Source organism: Dendrobates tinctorius, unplaced genomic scaffold, assembly GCF_039654945.1.
Source record: "Dendrobates tinctorius isolate UK_male_01 unplaced genomic scaffold, ASM3965494v1 ptg000029l, whole genome shotgun sequence".
Taxonomy (NCBI): Eukaryota; Metazoa; Chordata; class Amphibia; order Anura; family Dendrobatidae; genus Dendrobates; species Dendrobates tinctorius.
In genome coordinates this window covers 49750456-49773229 of record NW_027361697.1, presented here as the reverse complement: position 1 = coordinate 49773229, position 22774 = coordinate 49750456, and the positions used below count along the sequence as shown (strand labels likewise).

The following is a 22774-nucleotide window of genomic DNA, read 5'->3' as shown; positions in this document are numbered from 1 at the left end:
ATAACATATTGTCTTGTATTTCTGTGTTATATTATTGCATAATATAATTTTACTGTTGTGTATGTACAGTTATGGAAAGTTAGTGCATCCTCTTGGGGACATTAGAGGAGGGCACTTTAGTATATAGTTTACATAGTCATGGGTAAGTGTAGTTCTGTTGCGGGCCACTAGATGGGACATACGAGTGGGCTCTATAGATATAGCTGATAGGACGTTCATAGAGGGATAACAGTAGGAGGGGCTGTCAGGAAGTGTGGACTTCGTAGGAAGTTAGTTCAGACGGGGCCAAGGTGCCCTATTATCCACATGGGCTATAGGCCCGGACAGCTTGGCAGCCATGCAACGTTCAAGTGCTGCAGCCCACGTTACCCATGGCCACTGTGCATCACAGCAGTGAGTCAGTACAGAAACGGAAAGATGTGGCGACTTATCGCCTGGGCCGATGCTTTTAGGGCAGGAGTTGGCTGGACAGATGAAGTGAAGGAAGCTGGGACTTTGACGAGTTCAGTACAGACAGGCCAGATGCTTTACCAGAGGCAACTAAACCTGGTGACTGATGATTTCGAGTCTGGGGAGAAACAGGCAGAAGGAATTATCATCATGGCGAGGTAAGGCCAGGAAGAAATTGGGGAGCAGTCCAAGACAGTTCGGTCCGGGCGTGTGCTGCACAGCAGTTACAGCCAGAAAGGGAAAGATGAGGAAATAAGCAAATGTCACAGTGTACCAACTGTGGATGTAGCGTATGAAATTCTCAGTAAAGAAAGTGTTACAGTTGACTCAGACTGTGCCTCCTTTGCTGGGGGTCGCCTGGAAGAGGGACCGTAATTGCCTGGGAAGTGCCCAGAGGAAGCTGATTCTGGAGATGCAGGTATGCAGAAGAGAACAGTATATTTTTCTGTAGGTGAAGGACTGGACATGAAAATAACAGTAATTCAGGTCACGACTACAGTCCTGTCCCTTGCACCTCAATACCAAAAGTGAAACTCATATATTATATAGAATCATTACAAACAGAGTGATCTATTTCAAGTGTTTATTTCTGTTGATGATTATGGCTTACAGCCAATGAAAACCCAAGTGTCATAATCTCAGTAAATTAAAATAATTAACGAAACACACCTGCAAAGCCTTCCTAAGCATTTAAAAAGGTCCCTTAGTCTGTTTCAGTAGGTTCCACAATCACGGGGAAGACTGCTGACTTGACAGATGTCCAGAAGGCAGTCATTGACGCACTCCACAAGGGCAAAAAATACAAAAGGTCATTGCTAAAGAAGCTGGCTGTTCACAGAATGCTGCATCCAAGCATATTAATGGAAAGTTGAGTGGATGGAAAAAGTGTGATAGAAAAAGGTGCACAAGCAACAGGGATAACTGCAGCATTGAAAGGATTGTTAGGAAAAGGCAATTCAAAAAGTTGTGGGATATTCACTAGGAGTGGACTTCTGCTGGAGTCATTGCTTCAAGAGCCACCACACACAGACGTATCCAGGACATGGTCTACAGTGTCGCATTCTTTGTGTCAAGCCACTCATCACCAATAGACAACGTCAGAAGAGTCTTACCTGGGCCAAGGAGAAAATTTTTTGGTGATATTCTAATTTTGTAAACAGCACCTGTATTAACTATTTTGGGTGGTATGACTAAATACTGACCAAATACTGAACGTGTGACCATGACCTTAAAAGCATAAAAATTAACATTTTGAAAAATTCACATTTTCAAAATATTTATACAGTTTTAGAGATTTTTCTCAGACATACGCACAAATCATATCGACCTAAATTTACCACTATCATGAAGTACAATGTTTCACCAAAAAGATTTTTAGAATTACTGGGATATGTTGAAACATTTAAGAGTAATTACCACAAAAAGTGCTGTCTGTCAGATTTCAAAAACATGGCTCAGTGATTAATGGAAATTAAAGTGGCTCGGTCCATAAGGGGTTAAACTCCATGTGGCCGATTCATTAAGATGTATATGTAGTGGAATATCTAGAGTCCTCTGGACCCCAGTGGAAATTTGGACCTGGACTCCAGCCAGCATGTTGGTCAGATGTACGGCCCTCTGTAGAATTCCAGATCCTATAAAGAGAAACGTTTATACCCTCTCCCCTACATTAGAAAAAAGAAGACAAAATATATAAATCTCATAGAAAACTGGCAATAAGATTATTTTCTAAGCAATACATCTAAATAGTAATCATAAGTTACCAAACAACAATCATCACCGTATTGTTACTGAACAAGTCGGCTATACGAAAACCAATAAACCAATAATGGGGGAAAATGCCACACAATGACCATATATTATCACTAGACAGCGTCTGAGTATAACCACCATCCTGTTCCTGAACAAAATCTTCTACTCTGTGTGCAGAATTATTAGGCAAGTGAGTATATTGAGCACCTCATCATTTTTATGTAGATTTGCCACCTCCATGTTATATAAACTTGAATGCTTATTGGATGAAGCCGATTATTTGTGTTATGAAGGAGAGTGTGATCTAAGGATATCAACACCCTTTACCAAAGTGTGCAGCGTTATTAGGCAGCTTCTTTTCCTCAGGCAAAATGGGCCAAAACAGAGATTTAACTGACAGTGTTAATTACTTCCAGATTTTAAAAATCATCTGCAAATCTTGAAATTATACTCTGACCAAGGTCATTAATAAATGTGTTAAAAAGAAGAAAGCCCAGTACTGACCCATGTGGTACCCCTCTGTTAACTGTGACCAAGTCAGACCCAAGCTTACGCCAGCAATGTGCTTCAATCGAAGTGCAACATTTACGCTGGTGGTACATGGCATTTGTAAGATACGTATAATTCATTACGTGACGTGCACCTATCAATGAGTTAAGGACATTTTCTTTAGCTATAATATAATAGCTAATTATAGCTAATTATAATTAGTATAATGATAATATAATAGGTGCTTAGTGCCTCGATTTGCGATGGCGTTTCTTCCAGTTTTCTGGCGTTAAAGACCGTCAAATGTCAAAATCTTTGTAAAATTTGGAAGTGGAGTAAAAACTTTTGTCACTTTATAAAATATATTTAAATATTTTTACTTTCTTACTTTGGAATGGTGCAAATGTTCCACTCTCATCCATGTTGTTAGGTCCTATAATTCTAGGGACATTTGGAAAATATGTTTCCAAAGATTTAAGCTAACCTGTTTGCATTTGACATTAACTTAATGTATGTTTCATATACAGTTCCCTTAAATCCATTTTGTCTAAACCATGGTCTCAAGAAGGCCTGCATATTTTTATGGGTATAAATGACTATAGGTCTAAATCCCTCCACTCCTTTAAGGACCTTCAATCCAAATTTTTACTTCCAAGATATCACTACTTTCAAATTCACCATTTTGTTTCCTTTTTATTTCAAGATATCCAAATTTATATTCCAACGAGCTTTGAGAGAATATGAAGAGCGGGATCCTGGACTAATGGTCTAATCTCAACCATCTACAATATATTATGTACTTAATCCCTCATCAGAATACTTTGCTAGACAACCATACAGTGGGGAAAAAAAGTATTTAGTCAGTCAGCAATAGTGCAAGTTCCACCACTTAAAAAGATGAGAGGCGTCTGTAATTTACATCATAGGTAGACCTCAACTATGGGAGACAAACTGAGAAAAAAAAAATCCAGAAAATCACATTGTCTGTTTTTTTTTCATTTTATTTGCATATTATGGTGGAAAATAAGTATTTGGTCAGAAACAAGCAATCAAGATTTCTGGCTCTCACAGACCTGTAACTTCTTCTTTAAGAGTCTCCTCTTTCCTCCACTCATTACCTGTAGTAATGGCACCTGTTTAAACTTGTTATCAGTATAAAAAGACACCTGTGCACACCCTCAAACAGTCTGACTCCAAACTCCACTATGGTGAAGACCAAAGAGCTGTCAAAGGACACCAGAAACAAAATTGTAGCCCTGCACCAGGCTGGGAAGACTGAATCTGCAATAGCCAACCAGCTTGGAGTGAATAAATCAACTGTGGGAGCAATAATTAGAAAATGGAAGACATACAAGACCACTGATAATCTCCCTCGATCTGGTGCTCCACGCAAAATCCCACCCCGTGGGGTCAGAATGATCACAAGAACGGTGAGCAAAAATCCCAGAACCACGCGGGGGGACCTAGTGAATGAACTGCAGAGAGCTGGGACCAATGTAACAAGGCCTACCATAAGTAACACACTACGCCACCATGGACTCAGATCCTGCAGTGCCAGACGTGTCCCACTGCTTAAGCCTGTACATGTCCGGGCCCGTCTGAAGTTTGCTAGAGAGTATTTGGATGATCCAGAGGAGTTTTGGGAGAATGTCCTATGGTCTGATGAAACCAAACTGGAACTGTTTGGTAGAAACACAACTTGTCGTGGTTGGAGGAAAAAGAATACTGAGTTGCATCCATCAAACACCATACCTACTGTAAAGCATGGTGGTGGAAACATCATGCTTTGGGGCTGTTTCTCTGCAAAGGGGCCAGGACGACTGATCCGGGTACATGAAAGGATGAATGGGGCCATGTATCGTGAGATTTTGAGTGCAAACCTCCTTCCATCAGCAAGGGCATTGAAGATGAAACGTGGCTGGGTCTTTCAACATGACAATGATCCAAAGCACACCGCCAGGGCAACGAAGGAGTGGCTTCGTAAGAAGCATTTCAAGGTCCTGGAGTGGCCTAGCCAGTCTCCAGATCTCAATCCTATAGAAAACCTTTGGAGGGAGTTAAAAGTCCGTGTTGCCAAGCGAAAAGCCAAAAACATCACTGCTCTAGAGGAGATCTGCATGGAGGAATGGGCCAACATACCAACAACAGTGTGTGGCAACCTTGTGAAGACTTACAGAAAACGTTTGACCTCTGTCATTGCCAACAAAGGATATATCACAAAGTATTGAGATGAAATTTTGTTTCTGACCAAATACTTATTTTCCACCATAATATGCAAATAAAATGAAAAAAAAAACCAGACAATGTGATTTTCTGGATTTTTTTTTCTCAGTTTGTCTCCCATAGTTGAGGTCTACCTATGATGTAAATTACAGACGCCTCTCATCTTTTTAAGTGGTGGAACTTGCACTATTGCTGACTGACTAAATACTTTTTTTCCCCACTGTATATGTCTATATAAGAGGAATTCCTTGGTGGGGTTTTGAGTGATGATATGACTCCTTTTTATCAAAATAGTGTCAAATTAGTCCCCTATAGTATATACATGCATATACAAGTAGGCAGCAGATGGCTCAGTGGTTAGCACTGTAGCCTTGCATCACAGTGGTCCTGGGTTCAAATCCCACCAAGGCAACATCTGCAACGAGTTTGTATGTTCCCCTCGTGTTTGTGTGGGTTTCCTCTGGGTTCTCCAGTTTCCTCCCATACTCCAAAGACATAGTGACTGGGAATGTAGATTGTGAGCCCCATCAGGGACAGTGATGATAATGTCTGTAAAGCACTGCGGAATAAGATAGCGCTATATAAGCAAAGGATAATAAATAAGAAAATAATAAACATTTAAGGGCCTCCGATATGCCTTTTAACAGCAGAGGTTAAGTGACCTTTTGCCTCAGCACTGCTTTATAATGGCCCTCAGAAATAAGTCAATAGCAACCCCATTATAGGAAAATCTTGGGGGTTTCAGTTACTGGGGGTAGCTGAGACGCTGAACAACACAATCAGGGATTTTTTTTTCCTGTTTTCTGTCACATAATCACTGTTATTCAATGAATAACAGTGATCACATAAAAAAAAGTAAAGTCTGATTTAAAAATCATTTTTCTCTCCTCTGCCATGATCTAACATGTCAGATGAGAGATAAATGATGTCCTTAGGCTCACAATATTACCCTAGAACCGGCTACACCATTCACTTCCTCCTCCTCTTCCTGAAGCAAAATGAGTTCATTGCGAGGCGCACGTCAGTAAATGATCTGCCAGGCGGCACCCAACAACATCAGAGATATTCTCTGTTGGTCTATGACCTTTGATCAATGTGATAGATCCCTTCAAAGTGATCAAAAGTCGAATATTTGTCATCCCCCTAGTCAGATTAAATTTGTTTTTTTTGTTTTTATTTTATAATTTTGATTTCTTTCTTTCTTTCTTTGCTTTTAGCCAGGGGTTAGGGATAACTCCTAATGGTTGGGGTAGGGTTGGGTTTAGGGTTAGAGTTGGACTTAGCATTAGGGTTGGGCTTAGGGTTAGGCTTTAAAGTTAGGGTTCATTCAAAAGTTTAAAAAAATAAAATAAAAAAATTATTACTGTTACATTAGGTCTACTATTGTTAGATTAGGTTAGTTTTTATTGTTAGGCATTCATATAAAATAAAACGATGACGTGTAGAATGTTTACCGAGGTGCAGCGGTACACCCTGCTTTGCTCCGTTAGTTTCGGGAGTCAAACAAAATCTGATTCTGAAGCAGAACAGTTTTCATACAGTGATGGCTGCTCTTCCTCCACAAGATCCCACAGCCCAATGGTAGTAGATTTAGTGGTCACTGTTGAATCATCAGAGGCAGGGCCAAATTCTGCAGTCCTCCCTCCATTGTGGTATCCCGACAATGCATGTTTCACTCAAACTCATCCTTTTTCAGCGGCCTCTGGAATAAAATTAGATGTCACCAATTTTACCCTCCAAAAGCCCACATCCTTTCATTCCATTCATAGATCCATTCCCCACAATTGTGCCTGAAATAAAAACATATTTGGGCCTTACTCTCAATATGGGTTTAGTACACTCTCCATTCCTACTGGGCTACAGAATCTGTTTTCAGTATCACCGTATTTGCAGCTATCATCTCTGGAGCCATATATGAAGCCCTAAAAAATTCCTTCATTTTAGTGATAAATCCTAAGACCCAAAAGAAATGACCCCACCTACAATCGCCTTAACAAACTGAGACCCCTAATTTCCCTCATAAAAGAATCATTCCTAAATTTCTATATCCCAGTGTATATTGTGCGTTCCACTCTGTGGAAACACGTTTATGACTGGAAGAGCAATGTCGTCACTTCCTGTTGCGCCTCCTTGATGATATTAACCGGCACCCTCTGAACAGTAGCGTGAGTTCCACACTGTGGAACGCAAGCACAACTTCCTATGCAAATCTAGGCATGCGCGCTGAAGCACTAACATGTATTACCATTGTCTAGAATTCATTATTGTTGCACCAATAACGTAGCATTAATGTATTTAGATACCAAATAGCGTAGGGGTATAAACATTCCCCCAACATAATGGAAATCAAGGGAAAAAACATCGGGAAAAGCAACACATTGACAAAAGGTGTATTGGTACAAAAATATATATACTTCCCCCTTTTCCCTATGAATATAATATATATACGTTTTCAATGTAATGATAAAAAGTTAATAAAAATTATTGAAAAACAAAAATTTATATACAGTGGGGGAAATATGTATTTGATCCCTTGCTGATTTTGTAAGCTTTCCCACTGACAAAGACATGATCAGTCTATAATTTTAAGGTAAGGTTCATTTTAACATTGAGAGATCGAATTTCAAAAATAAAATCCAGAAAATCACATTGTATAAATTATATATATTTATTTGCATTTTGCAGTGAGAAATAAGCAGGTGACACGAGAAGTCTCTGAAGCGATCCCAGATGGAATAGAAGAAATGTCTCTTGAATAAAATGGCAGTTCCTGGCTTTTCCCGGCACGGGCTTTCAGTCCTGGTACACGGTGTTGCACGGGGAGTAGAAGATGTAAAAACAAGTGGGCCACAAAGTTTCAGAGAGGAGGCCGCCGAAGGGCCCACGTAGTCAGCGAGTTGCGCGTGGTCTGTTTGGTAACGATTGTTAGGCACTGCGAAGGGTGCTGTCAAGTCAGAGTTCTCAGGTATGGAAGTCTGCCAGAAGCTCGGCTCTCTCTCAACCCAGGCTGTGCCCATAGAGGTGGTTAAGCTGCGGCATAGGCCTGCTGATTGGCAGGGAACCGTGGCGACGGAGTCAACCTTCTCCTTGTGTTTTTTCTGTCTCCCCACCAGAAGTTCCCCTTTTGCACGCTCAGCTCCTTTTATCCCTACCCCGCCACCTGCAGTCAGGTGCAAAGATCTGCTCTGGTCAGAAAGTGCTTCACCCCTCAACAATGGTCACAGCCCGTATGGTTCCAGCCCAGACCCACAAGAAGCTGCCCTAGCCTGGTCCATCTCCCTACATCCTCACATGGCCTCAACAGACCTCACAGGGCTCGGATCAATGTTATTCTATGGAGCAGTTCAGATAACACCATTCTCTTCGGTACTTTGGATGAGACTCGCTTTCTCAAGCCTATGGGTGTGCAAAAAATCAGTACATTATGTTTTCCATCCAATTTTTAAGGACACATTGGTCTTGTAAAGATTATTTACTGCTGAATTATAACTCAGAAGCCAAACGGATGGAAAAAAGTCCGCACAGACAACGTAAGGATAATATACAGGGATATGACAAAAAGGATAAAAATAATAACTTAAAACAATTAATAAGAAATTTACTAGAAAGGTTAATGGTATTATCATAGAATTCTTAAATTCTGGACAGGATATTCAAGATGCGGATAATTCCGCACTCCTCCAAAATCAGGCAAGGGAACCACTGGGTTCAGAAGAGTTGCATACTTCATTCAGGCCTATAAAACTACGTGTTTCGTGGACGTCCTGGCTATGGCTATGTACCTGAGGAAGTGGACAGGGCGTCCACAAAACGCATAGTTTTATAGCCCTGAATAAAGTATGCAACTCTTCTGAACCCAGTGGTTCCCTTGTCTGATTTTGGAGGAGCGCTGAATTATCCGCATCTTGAACATCCTGTCCAGAATTTCTTGAAGATCCGTCGTGGGTCCGGTGCACTCTGCAGCCCTCCTGACAAATTCATTATATGTATTGTGCATACTCACAACATTCAAAGGTGAGAATTCTACCTTATAATCCACTAATTGTTTATTGGGTAACTGCGCTATTGTGCCCCTTTCTTTATCGTTCATAGAATTCTTAGACATTTCAGTCTCTATAATTAACAATGAAATCATCACTAAAAACTACAGAAAACTAATCTTTCTTTGCAGTAAGAAAGTGCCCATCCTCCACATGTAAAAAATACAATTCATACAGTCAGAGGCGTAGCTAGGATTTTGGTTCAGGGGGGACGAAACTTCTGAGTGGACCCATAACCAGAGAACCTCAGCAGATGACCACGCTGTTGCCAAAAATAATCTATACATAAAAAGACCAGTATTGATATTACCGCCATATGGTCAGTGGGAAATAATACCAGTCCTACAGAACATATAATAGATTACAGCAGAGTTACAGATAATGACATACCACTGACGTTATTTCTGATGGAACCGTTCACTTTTCACGTCTTTTCCATCTGGCCCAGACCGACATGACAACTCCTACAGCCAGGACTCGGCTGCAGAGAATACAACAAAGACACATTTCACTTCTCATATTTTCAGCACTGTCACCAATTGGACTATTCCCAACCTGCACAAACTGCTCATCCTGCTGATTCCCCAATACTGAGCCGCTGCTGCCGTATGTGCCCCTATTACTGCACCTGATACCCCAATACTGAGCCGCTGCTGTCGTATGTGTCCCTATTACTACACCTGATACCCCAATACTGAGCCGCTGCTGCCGTAGGTGTCCCTATTACTGCACCTGATACCCCAATACTGAGCCGCTGCTGTCGTATGTGTCCCCTATTACTGCACCTGATACCCCAATGCTGAGCCGCTGCTGCCGTATGTGTCCCTATTACTGCCCCTGATACCCCAATACTGAGCCGCTGCTGCCATATGTTTCCCTATTACTGCACCTGATACCCCAATGCTGAGCTGCTGCTTCTGTATGTGTCCCTATTACTGCACCTGATACCCCAATACTGAGCCGCTGCTGACATATGTGTCCCTATTACTGCACCTGATACCCCATTACTGAGCTGCTGCTGCTGTATGTGTCCCTATTACTGCACCTGATACCCCAATACTGAGCTGCTGCTGCCGTATGTGTCCCTATTACTGCACCTATTGTGTGGTTCTGTGTGACCTTTAAATTCTAAAGCAACTCTCTAGAAAATAGTAATGTCGGGTGCAAGTGCCCTAGAAAATAGGGCCCACACTTTGGTCCCTAGAATTTAATATTGCCCTGTGTGTGCCCCTTTGACAGTCACAGTAACCCAAGTTCCCCTGTAACACAAAGTGCCCACTTCACATTTAATAATGTCCCAAGTCTCCCCCTTGTACAGCTCCTCTATACACAGTATAATGCCCCCTCACTGTATATATACTGACCCCTTAATATCCCCAAACTACAGTCATGGCCAAAAGTATTGACACCCCTGCAATTCTGTCAGATAATACTCAGTTTCTTCCTGAAAATGATTGCAAACACAAATTCTTTGGTATTATTATCTTCATTTAATTTGTCTTAAATGAAAAAACACAAAAAGAATTGTCCTAAAGCCAAATTGGATATAATTCCACACCAAACATAACAAAGAGGGTGGACAAAAGTATTGGCACTGTTCGAAAAATCATGTGATGCTTCTCTAATTTGTGTAATTAACAGCACATGTAACTTACCTGTGGCACCTAACAGGTGTTGGCAATAACTAAATCACACTTGCAGCCAGTTGACATGGATTAAAGTTGACTCAACCTCTGTCCTGTGTCCTTGTGTGTACCACATTGAGCATGGAGAAAAGAAAGAAGACCAAAGAACTGTCTGAGGACTTGAGAAACCAAATTGTGAGGAAGCATGAGCAATATCAAGGCTACAAGTCCATCTCCAAAGACCTGAATGTTCCTGTGTCTACCGTGCGCAGTGTCATCAAGAAGTTTAAAGCCCATGGCACTGTGGCTAACCTCTCTAGATGTGGCCGGAAAAGAAAAATTGACAAGAGATTTCAATGCAAGATTGTGCGGATGTTGGATAAAGAACCTCCACTAACATCCAAACAAGTTCAAGCTGCCCTGCAGTCCAAGGGTACAACGGTGTCAACCCGTACTATCCGTCGGCATCTGAATGAAAAGGGACTGTATGGTAGGAGACCCAGGAAGACTCCACTTCTTACCCCGAGACATAAAAAAGCCAGGCTGGAGTTTGCCAAAACTTACCTGAAAAAGCCTAAAACATTTTGGAAGAATGTTCTCTGGTCAGATGAGACAAAAGTAGAGCTTTTAGGGCAAAAGCATCAACATAGAGTTTACAGGAGAAAAAAGAGGCATTCAAAGAAAAGTACACGGTCCCTACAGTCAAACATGGCGGAGGTTCCCTGATGTTTTGGGGTTGCTTTGCTGCCTCTGGCACTGGACTGCTTGACCGTGTGCTTAGCATTATGAAGTCAGAAGACTACCAACAAATTTTGCAGCATAATATAGGGCCCAGTGTGAGAAAGCTGGGTCTACCTCAGAGGTCATGGGTCTTCCAGTAGGACAATAACCCAAAACACACTTCAAAAAGCACTAGAAAATGGTTTGAGAGAAAGCACTGGAGACTTCTAAGGTGGCCAGCAATGAGTCCAGACCTGAATCCCATAGAACACCTGTGGAGAGATCTAAAAATGGCAGTTTGGAGAAGGCACCCTTCAAATATCAGGGACCTGGAGTAGTTTGCCAAAGAAGAATGGTCTAAAATTCCAGCAGAGCATTGTAAGAAACTCATTGATGGTTACCGGAAGCAGTTGGTCGCAGTTATTTTGGCTAAAGGTTGTGCAACCAAGTATTAGGCTGAGGGTGCCAATACTTTTGTCCGGCCCATTTTTGAAGTTTTGTGTGAAATGATCAATGTTTTGCTTTTTGCTTCATTCTCTTTTGTGTTTTTTCATTTAAGACAAATTAAATGAAGATAATAATACCAAAGAATTTGTGTTTGCAATCATTTTCAGGAAGAAACTGAATATTATCTGACAGAATTGCAGGGGTGTCAATACTTTTGGCCATAACTGTATTTAATGGCTCCAACACTGTATGATGGCCCCGTCACTATAATCCCCACACTGTATGATGGCCACCTAGACAGCATCCATATCATAATACACCAGATAGTCCTCAATATAGTATAATGCACTCCCCATAGGCAGAGTGTATAGTATAATGCACTCCCCATAGGCAGCCTCTATATTATAATGCACTCCCCATAGGCAGATTCTATATTATAATGCACCCCCATAGGCAGCCTATTATAATGCACCCCCATAGGCAGGCTATTATAATGCACCCCCATAGGCAGCATATTATAATGCACTCCCCATAGGCAGTCTATTATAATCAACTCCTCATAGGCAATGTATAGCACAAAAACCCATAAAAGTAAAAAAACGGCACAACTCACTACAATAATTAGCCACATAAGAAAAAAACAGTATAACATGCCAGTAAAATTAATTCTACTTTATTCAATGAATTTGTAATAAAAATAGTACACAAAACATCAATTCACAATTTCAAGGTCACTACTGAAACATCATAGGAGTCAACAACGCCATAAGCCCTACCTACTTGTTATGCAAATCAGTGCATGTAATATTTCACAGACATAGCCAAAGAAAATTCCACATTGGCTTAGTATAAAAATATTGTTAAAAGCACTTGCATAAGTATGCGGTCTGCTTATGCGAACCTCCTGACGAAGAAATGAAACGCGCGTTGGGGCGCTTGTGGAGGACTGCATAAACAGACCACATACATATGTAAGTGCTTTTTTTTATACTAGATCATCTAATTATGTCAAACTTAGTCCTGCAGCAGCCGATGACATCATCGCTTACACTCTGGCTGATGATGTCATAATGGCGATGATGTCACAATACTAGCTGATTGTTAGGTTAAAGATTCCGATGTCACTTTTCTTACTTTACCTTCAGCTTTTGGAGAGTGAAGACGACTTTTGCGCACTTAGCAAATTCATTATTATTGATATTAACTTATCATGGGACGAAAAAGGAAGTGTGGTGAAAAGAATAAGAGACGTGCTAAAAAAAGATGCACGGAAGAGAGTTTTTCCCAGAGAGGAGTAACTTCTCAGGACATTGTACAGGACGTACCTGTTGAGAATACAGATGATCCCTGTACATCATCTTCTGGACATCCTCCAGAGAATAAGACCCTTAAAAAGGGGAAAAAAAGAGGGAACACATCTCCTGAGAAAGGAGATGAAACCCCAAATAAGAGAGGAAGAAGCTCTCACATCCATCAAGAGAGAGTTGAAAATCAAAGTTGTAGAGAACAACTTAAGAGAAAGAGGACATCTGACACTGAGACCACCACAAAGAGAAGACGTGAGAGTGACAAATCCATCGATCAAGCTCCAGAAGGTAAAGTCTATAGTCATTTAGTCATTTATGTGTGTATGTGTGTATGTCCGGGATAGGCATCCGCACCGTCGCAGCTACAGCCACAAAATTTGGCACAGTCACACGTCTGGACCCCGAGAGCGTCCTAAGCTATGTTGTGAGGCGAAATTTTAACCCCGCGCGTTCCAATTCACCAAACAATTTTGCCCCTATCTACATACTGGGGGAAAAAGTGTGTGCGTCAAGCCCCGCCCCTCATTGTGATGTTATAATGCCCCTATTTGCATACTGGGGAAGCAGTGTGTGCGTATGAAGCCCTGCCCCTCATTATGATGTCACAATGGTTGCCATGGCGACGCTGATGTCATCAAAGGTTGCAAGCCCTGCCGCCGCTCATTATGATGTCATAATGGTTGACTATGGAGTGGAGGATGTGTGATGAGTATATGGGCACCGGACTATGGGATGGAGGATATGTATGATGGGTATATGGGAACGGGACTATGGGATGGAGGATGTGTGATGGGTATATGGGTACTGGACTATGGGATGGAGGATATGTATGACTGGTATATGGGCACGGGACTATGGGATAGCGGATATGTATATGGGCACGGGACTATGGGATGGAGGATGTGTGATGGGTATATGGGCACTGGACTATGGGATAGAGGATATGTTTGACGGGTATTATGGCACGGGACTATGGGATGGTGGATATGTATATGGGCACAGGACTATGGGATGGAGGATGTGTGATGGGTATATGGGTACTGGACTATGGGATGGAGGATATGTTTGACGGGTATATGGGCACGGGACTATGGGATGGTGGATATGTATATGGGCTCGGGACTATGGGATGGAGGATGTGTGATGGGTATATGGGCACTGGACTATAGGATGGAGGATATGTATGACGGGTATATGGGCACGGGACTATGAGATGGCGGATATGTATGATGGGTATATGGGCATGGGACTATGAGATGAAGGATGTGTGATGGGTATATGGGCACTCGACTATGGGATGGAGGATATGTATGATGGGTATATGGGCACGGGCCTATGGGATCGTGGATATGTATGATGGGTATATGGGACTATGGGATGGAGGATAATTATAATTTTCTATAACTAACCACATTTAGTTACTATGGCCGGGCAGCGCCGGGCACTTCAGCTAGTTTTATATAAAGTGTTCATTTATTTTACAAAATGTAACCTAATGACATAATCTTGTCCCGTACATACTACCGTGTACATCAGAGCTTTCCACCTTCTATACTTAAGGCTCTCCAGCCAGAACATGGTGGTAACCAGGTTCCTCATGGTTCAAAGCTCATGATAGATTTTTAAAAAATTGCCAATTTATTGGAGCATTATATATGAGTGATTAATTGTTAGTTCTTATATCTGTTTTCTGTTCTAGGTGTAATCGGTGCTCAGACCACCAGCCCTTCAGAGCAAGTGACTGCCTGTTTTTCCCTGGAGAGTTTAATCTTTACCAGGAAGCTTGGAGAAGGCAGTTTTGGGAAGGTGATGCTGGCGACACATCAACCCAGCGGACTTCAGCTGGCGGTCAAGATGGTTAAGAAGAGAGAATTGTTGGAAAATGCTAAAGACACCGTCCGCATAGAGAGAGATGTGCTGGAAATCACTGAAGACAGTAGATTCTTCACACATGCCTATGGCACCTTCCACACAGCGGTAAGAGACTCCTCACGTTCTAGGAATTCTCTCCTTTCTCCCCATCATGTCCATTTGCTTCCATCAGATTGCAAATTCAATCTTTGTCTGTAAATGAAGAGACCTGCTGCATGCTCTGTGTGCCTGTATGTCCTGGGCGCCATTACTGATGGCTATCATTAGAGGATTTTGACTTAGCTGTCACCCTGGACACCTCTCCAGTGTGTGCAGACACAAAGACATGTCTTCTAAACATACAGTATAGGTCCCAGAACCATAGTAAATGTTATCAGGATAGATAAAATCTGCATTATTTACCATCATCTTCCCTTCTCTCGCACAGGACTATGCATTTTATGCCATGGAATATCTGAGTGGTGGCGAGTTGACTGCATTTATCAATTCCAGAGCCCCACTGGATGTCTGCACGACCAGGTAAGAGAGCAGCCGCTCTGTGATATCTGTGGCCGCTGTCTCCCCTCATAGATATTAGTGGTTCAGTAGAACAATTAATGCTGATAGGATTTTTTTTCTTCCTTATTAGGTTCCTTGCAGCAGAAATCTTGAGTGGAATAGAGTTTCTCCACAGTCGTGGGATTATTCACCGGTAATAAGTCATTTCTTGTTTTATACAAGGGAAAGATTTACTATGGGAAATAGTTAACTGTGCCAGAATTGTGGTGTTATTTAGCCAAAAATATGGTGAACATGATGTGTACCACATTTATGAAGTGTTTTAGACACTTTTAGGGCTCACTTGAAGAGGGGACAAGGCTTTTATGGAAATGGGAATAGTTTCATAGGAATCCATGTGGCTTACAATGTCACAACGTGCAACTAAACTGTAATCAGATTTTTGTGAAAAATTATTGGCTCTAAGTAATGAAAACAATAGTGGTGTAACATCAGACAAAAATCTCTGAAGTTGCTCCTAATTTGTCACACAGCCACTGTGATGATTTGGCGTGTTTTCAGAAAGCCTGGTATATGTCTACACAAGATAGGATTAGTGAATCTGTCCCCCAGTGTTTAGTGAGTGGTCCTGTGAAGCCCCCACAGCAACCCAAGCACGACATCTGATCTATATCTGACTCACAGAACTATTTTTCTTTCTTTTTTTAAGGGATTTAAAACCAGACAACATTCTTCTGGACGGTGATGGACACGCTAAGATTGCTGATTTCGGCCTTGCTGCTATGAATGTATTTGGTTCTCAGAAGATCAGAGTTTTTTTCGGCACTCCTGGCTATATGGCTCCTGAGGTGACTATGTGACTACTAATAACTCTTATTATACACCTGCAATTCTCACTTAATGTGTAGCTTGTGGAATCACAGATCTATCATCACATCAACCCACATTTACTAACGCTATCTAATAGATGTACTGTGTAAGGGCCCCCATACATATTAGACTTAAGTCAGCGAAACTGGCCAATATCAGAAGGATCAGCCTAGGGCAGCACGGTGGCTCAGTGGTTAGTACTACAGTCTTGCAATGCTGGGGTCTTGGGGTCAAATCCCACCAAAGACAATACCATGTTTGTGTGGGTTTCTCTGGTTTCCTCCCACACTCCAAAGACATACTGATAGGGAAAGTACTGTACGTAAAGCACTGCAGAATAAGATAGCGCTGTATAAGAAAAGCATAATAAATAAAAAAAAAAACAGTTTAATGTGTACTGAGGCTTCTCGATTTGAGAGGTAGCTATCAACTAAATGATCTTTTGGCCGACATGTCCTATGTATGGGGGCTTAGGTGTGGAAAAACACTACCAGTAAACATGGACCACGGTAGTTTTCTGTCTCCCAGGATGAACACTGTACTAACTTACTCTTCTAATCTTATATTTCCACAGATGATTCGTCGACAGCCCTTTAATTACACGGTCGACCTGTTTGCTTTTGGGATCATAGTCTTCCAAATGGCCACAGGATCTTACCCGTTTTACTCTGGTCAGTGTTCTCGAAGGATTGCCCGTTCAGTGAAATGTGATAAACCTTGCTATCCGCACAGCATGGATTCTCAGCTCAGGGATGTCATAGAGAGAGTGAGTAAAAAGACACTTCCACCTGGAGACATAGGAAGGATAGACGAGTCAGGAGATTTCATAATACACCGTACATTTCTTTACCACTGCGTTGGGTATTTCAGCTTTGTCCAATAGAAGGAATTGGGACAATGCTGGAGCCCCGGGACAGCCTCTCCTAAGTGTGCAGTGTTCTTATCTACAGGCCAGTTTATACAGTAAAGAGGCTGCGGTGCTCACCAAAACCTCTTCACACAGCTAATCATCAGCATTATTGGGTATCTGCCCCTAACTGATCGACTACTGATGGCCTATCCTGTACTATCCTATCCTGTACTACCCTGTCCTGTACCATCCTGTCCTGTACCATCCTATCCTGTTTCATCCTGTCCTGTACTATCCTATTCCGTACTATCATATTCTGAACTATCCTGTCCTCTATTATCCTGTCCTGTACCATCCTATCCTGTACCATCCTGTCCTGTACCATCCTATCCTGTTTCATCCTGTCCTGTACTATCCTATCCCGTACTATCATATCCTGAACTATCCTGTCCTCTATTATCCTGCCCTGTACTATCCTATCCTGTACTATCCTGTCCTGTACTATCCTGTCCTGTACTATCCTGTCCTGTACCATCCTGTCCTGTACTATACTGTCCTGTACTATCCTGTCCTGTACCATCCTGTCCTGTACTATACTGTCCTGTACTATCCTGTCCTGTACTATCCAGTCCTGTACTATCCTGTCCTGTACCATCCTGTCCTGTACCATGCCGCCCTGTACCATCCTATCTCGCCCTGTATTATTCTATCCTGTCCCATATTATCCGATCCTATCATGTACTATTCTATCCTGTCCTATCCTATCCTATTTATTTCTAGCAATGGCTGTTTTAAGAAATTCATCTTTCTATAAGAAAATGAGAAAATAATTCTGCTACTGCTGTTTTTTTCTGAGATTATTTATAATATTACTTGTGATATAATAATTATTCTTATATATTTGCAGCTCTTGTGTAAATCATCAAAAAAGAGGCAGGTTGTTTGCAGCAATCTAAAAGGACATCCATTCTTCTCGCCCATAAACTGGGAGGAATTAGAGGCGGGAAGGTCCCGTCCACCATTCACAATGACACCTGTAAGTGCACAGCGTTATTTTATTACAATGTCACTTCCTCGCCTGTGTAATGTGATAATATGTGTAAGAAATACTCAACTAATGAGTATCAATTCTACAAAGTGTAGGGCAGAATGTGTTTATCCTCCCCGGCTTGTAAATGGGTGGAATTACAGAATGTGGCAGGATGGACTGGCTTTTACATATTTCTCAAAAGTGTAATTATTGTCCCCAATTCTTCAGAAGACCATTTAGTGACTAACTTGAATCTGTCAGGCTGCGTTCACACTGTGCATTTTTTTCTACGAAAAAGAGCCATAATGCTCTGGACATTTGTTGGGGAAAAAACACAACAAAAATATGCAGTATTGTTGACAATGCGTCAAAAGAACCCAATGTGGTTGCAACATGTGAACACAGCTTTATGGTGCAGTTGTAGCAGATGTGGATACCGCAGATTGCCAGGCAGCACCAGGAGTTGACTTGTTCTCAAGCTGCAGGTGACGATGCATCATGGTGATTAGCGGTAATCGGCACACGGTTACCACGGCTCATCCACAATCTGTACAGGTGCCCTCGGGAGGGGACGGATATAATTAAATACTTAATGAATTAACCAGACTGATTTGTCTTTCTTCTATAGATCCCAGTTATAGAAACCAGCACACATATTGAATTACACCAAGTGATGTCTGACACTGAAGCTCAGAAACCACCTATAACACCGGAGGACCAGCAGCTGTTCTGTGACTTCTCCTACATCAGCAACAGGTGGAAGAGCATTGAAAGCCGCAGCCATGACAGCAATGGGAATATAACGCAGTCCCCTCCCCCAATACCTGACTGGCTCAGGAAGGGCAGTGAAAGCCGCAGCAATGACAGCATTGGAAATATAACGCAGTCCCCTCCCCCAATACCTGACGACTGGCTGAGGAAGAGCAGTGAAAGCCGCAGCAATGACAGCATTGGAAATATAATGCAGTCCCCTCCCCCAATACCTGACGACTGGCTGAGGAAGGGCAGTGAAAGCCGCAGCAATGACAGCAATGGGAATATAATGCAGTCGCCTCCCCCAATACCTGACGACTGGCTCAGGAAGGGCAGTGAAAGCCGCAGCAATGACAGCATTGGAAATATAATGCAGTCCCCTCCCCCAATACCTGACGACTGGCTGAGGAAGAGCAGTGAAAGCCGCAGCAATGACAGCATTGGAAATATAATGCAGTCCCCTCCCCCAATACCTGACGACTGGCTGAGGAAGAGCAGTGAAAGCCGCAGCAATGACAGCATTGGGAATATAACGCAGTCCCCTCCCCCAATACCTGACGACTGGCTGAGGAAGAGCAGTGAAAGCCGCAGCAATGACAGCATTGGGAATATAACGCAGTCCCCTCCCCCAATACCTGACGACTGGCTGAGGAAGAGCAGTGAAAGCCGCAGCAATGACAGCATTGGGAATATAACGCAGTCCCCTCTCCCAATACCTGACTGGCTCAGGAAGGCGTGGACCTGGTTGTGGTCTGAAGAAACAGGCAGGGTCTGTAGGAATCCCGCCCCTGCATTCTTCTATCATCTCTGTTGCATATCAGGGACCATAGTCTACTGCATTCTCATCTGGCTGGCAGGCTACTTGGAGAGGTAGGACCATCATACTACAGGACGGCACGGTGGCGCAGTGATTAGCACTGTTAGCGAGCAGCACTGTGGTCTTCGATGCAAATCTGGGACTCCATCTGCACAGAGTTTGTATGTTCTCACTGTGTCTGTGTGGGTTTTCTCCGGGTACTCCGGTTTCCTCCCACAACTCAAAACATACTGATAGGAGAAAAAAATAAAATTATTAATTATTGAACATCATCATCCTGTATCTCGTGCAATTCTGTATTTATTACCAGTGAGTGATCTATAGAAAGGTGGTAACACTGCACATTGTCATGAGTTTCATATATTACTACGTGTGCTATGAGGATTTTATTCAGCTGTATATGTACAGCGGATGTTGGTTGCCTTTTAACAGCAGAGGTTAAGTGACCTTATTCCTCAGCGCTGCTTTTTAATGGCCCTCAGAAATAAGTCAATAGCAACCCCATTGTTGGAAATTCTCGGGGGTTTCAGTTACTGGGGGTAGCTGAGACCCTGGAGAACACAATCAGGGATGTTTTTTACCGGTTTTCTGTCACATAATCACCGTTATTCACTGAATAACAGTGATCACATAAAAAAGTAAAGTCTGATTTAAAAATCATTTTTCTTTCCTCTGCCATGATCTAACATGTCAGATGAGAGAGAAATGATGTCCTTAGGCTCACCATAGCACCCTAGTACCAGCGACACCATTCGCTTCCTCCTCCTCTTCCTGAAGCAAAATGACTTCATTGCGAGGTGCACGTCAGTTAATGATCAGCCGGCGGCACCCAACAACATCAGAGATATTCTCTATTGGTCCCTGACTTTTGATAAATGTGATAGATGCTTTCAAAGTGATCAAAAGTCCAATATTTGTTATCCCCCTAGTAAGATTAAATTTGTTCATTTTTGTTTTAATTTTATAATTTTGATTTCTTTCTTTCTTTGCTTTTAGCCAGGGATTAGGGATAACTCCTTATGGTTGGGGTAGGGTTGGGTTTAGGGTTAGAGTTGGACTTAGCATTAGGGTTGGGCTTAGGGTTAGGATTTAAAGTTAGGGTTCATTCCAAGGTTTAAAAAAATAAAAAAAAAATAAAAATAAAAAATTAATACTGTTACAATAGGTCTACTATTGTTAGATTAGGTTAGTTTTTATTGTTACTCATTCATATAAAATAAAATGATGGCGGGCAGAATGGTTACCGAGGTGCAGCGGTACAACCCTGCTTTGCTTAGCATTAGGGTTAGGCTTAGGGTTAGAATTTAAAATTAGGGTTCATTCAAAAGTTAAAAAAAATCATAAAAGAAATAACATTAAAAAATTATTACTCTTACATTAGGTCTACTATTGTTAGATTACTTTCGGGAGTCAAATGAAATCTGATTCTGAAGCAGAACAGTTTTCAGACAGTGATGGCTCCTCTTCCTCCACAAGATCCCACAGCCCGATGGTAGTAGATTTAGTGGTCACTGGTGAATCATCAGAGGCAGGGCCAAATTCTGCAGTCCTCCCTCCATTGTGGTATCCCGACAATGCATTTTTCACTCAAACTCATCCTTTTTTAGCAGCCCCTGGAATAAAATTAGATGTCACCAATTTTACCCTCCAAAAGCCCACATCCTTTCATTCCATTCATAGATCCATTCCCCACAAATGTCCCTGAAATAAAAACATATTTGGGCCTTACTCTCAATATGGGTTTAGTACACTCTCCATTCCTACTGGGCTACAGAATCTGTTTTCAGTATCACCGTATTTGCAGCTATCATCTCTGGAGCCATATATGAAGCCCTAACGAAATTCCTTCATTTTAGTGATAAATCCTAAGACCCAAAGGAAATGACCCCACCTACAATCGCCTTAAATTGTGACCCCTAATTTCCCTCATAAAAGAATGATTCCTAAATTCCTATATCCCAGAGGAAAATGTTGCAGTCTAAGAGTCCCTCATGAATTTCAAGGGCCATTTGTCATTCCGCCAATTTATTCCCTCCAAGTGCTCCAAATACGTTGTAAAATTATGCAAAATGTGCGAGAGGACATCAGGGCACATGTGTACCTATCTAATTTACAAAGACAGGGAAAGTCAAATTAACCCACCAAACTGCCCCCAGACAATTAGCATCCCAGGTAAAATTATCTGGGAACTAATGACACCATTTCTTCACCAAGAGTACCACATGTACACCGACAATTACTCCAAAAACTAGTGCAATAAAATTTGACGTGTGAATGTAAAAAAAAAAATAACGTGACACTGAAAAAAATGCAAATTGTAATTTTTCAAACTTGTGTTGCATAAAATTGCATAAAACATGTGGTATCAAACTACTCACTACCTCCCTAGATAAATAGATTAGAGCAAGGGTGGGCAATTAATTTTCCCAAGGGGCCACATGAGAAACTGGCACTGCTGTGGAGGGCCGAACAAATTGGCTGAACTTAAAGGGTAGGTCTGAAACCAAAGGTGAATTTCATATTAAATGTATTCAGTGTAATAATCTAATCTTGTTTTCTAATATACTTCAATGAAAAATCCCCTAACGTACCCTCTACATTCTGACTACCAGTCTCTTTTTTTAACGTCTCGACATTTTGTTTGAGATTCACCAGTACATGCTGGGATACTCGATTGAGCTGTCATCTGGGGGCAGACGCTGCGGTCACTTCCACAGCCTCTGCATCCTCTCTGAAATTAGGCGCCATCAGTGATGTCTGTTTTGGAGGTTCGGCTAGTCCTGCTAAACTGATAATGCGTTGGATGTAAATTGTGACGCATACTCAGTATGAGCTCCCTGTGCTATATTCCTTTGAATGCACAGTGACAGTGCGCTCCCTTACTGGTTCTTAAGAGGTAAGATGACCCGGCAGGGACCAGTCCAGTCTCTGAAACAGATGACGCTTCTTTTCATGGTGGGGAAAGCAGCTGTGGCAGTGACCGCAGCCTCTGCCCCCTGATGATATCCCATGTGAGAGTCCCAAAATGAAA

The 22774-nt window shown here is 42.0% G+C and overlaps 1 long non-coding RNA gene across 1 annotated transcript; it reads right to left on the bottom strand.

The window, feature by feature from the left end:
- Nucleotides 1-7558: 7558 nt before the first annotated feature.
- Nucleotides 7559-21839, bottom strand: LOC141085994 (uncharacterized). The gene is made up of 4 exons (XR_012231463.1): nt 21120-21839; nt 19643-19973; nt 16952-17081; nt 7559-9435 (listed from the first exon to the last, which is right to left on the bottom strand). It is a non-coding gene; the product is annotated as an uncharacterized lncRNA (long non-coding RNA).
- Between the last annotated feature and the right edge of the window lie 935 nt (nt 21840-22774).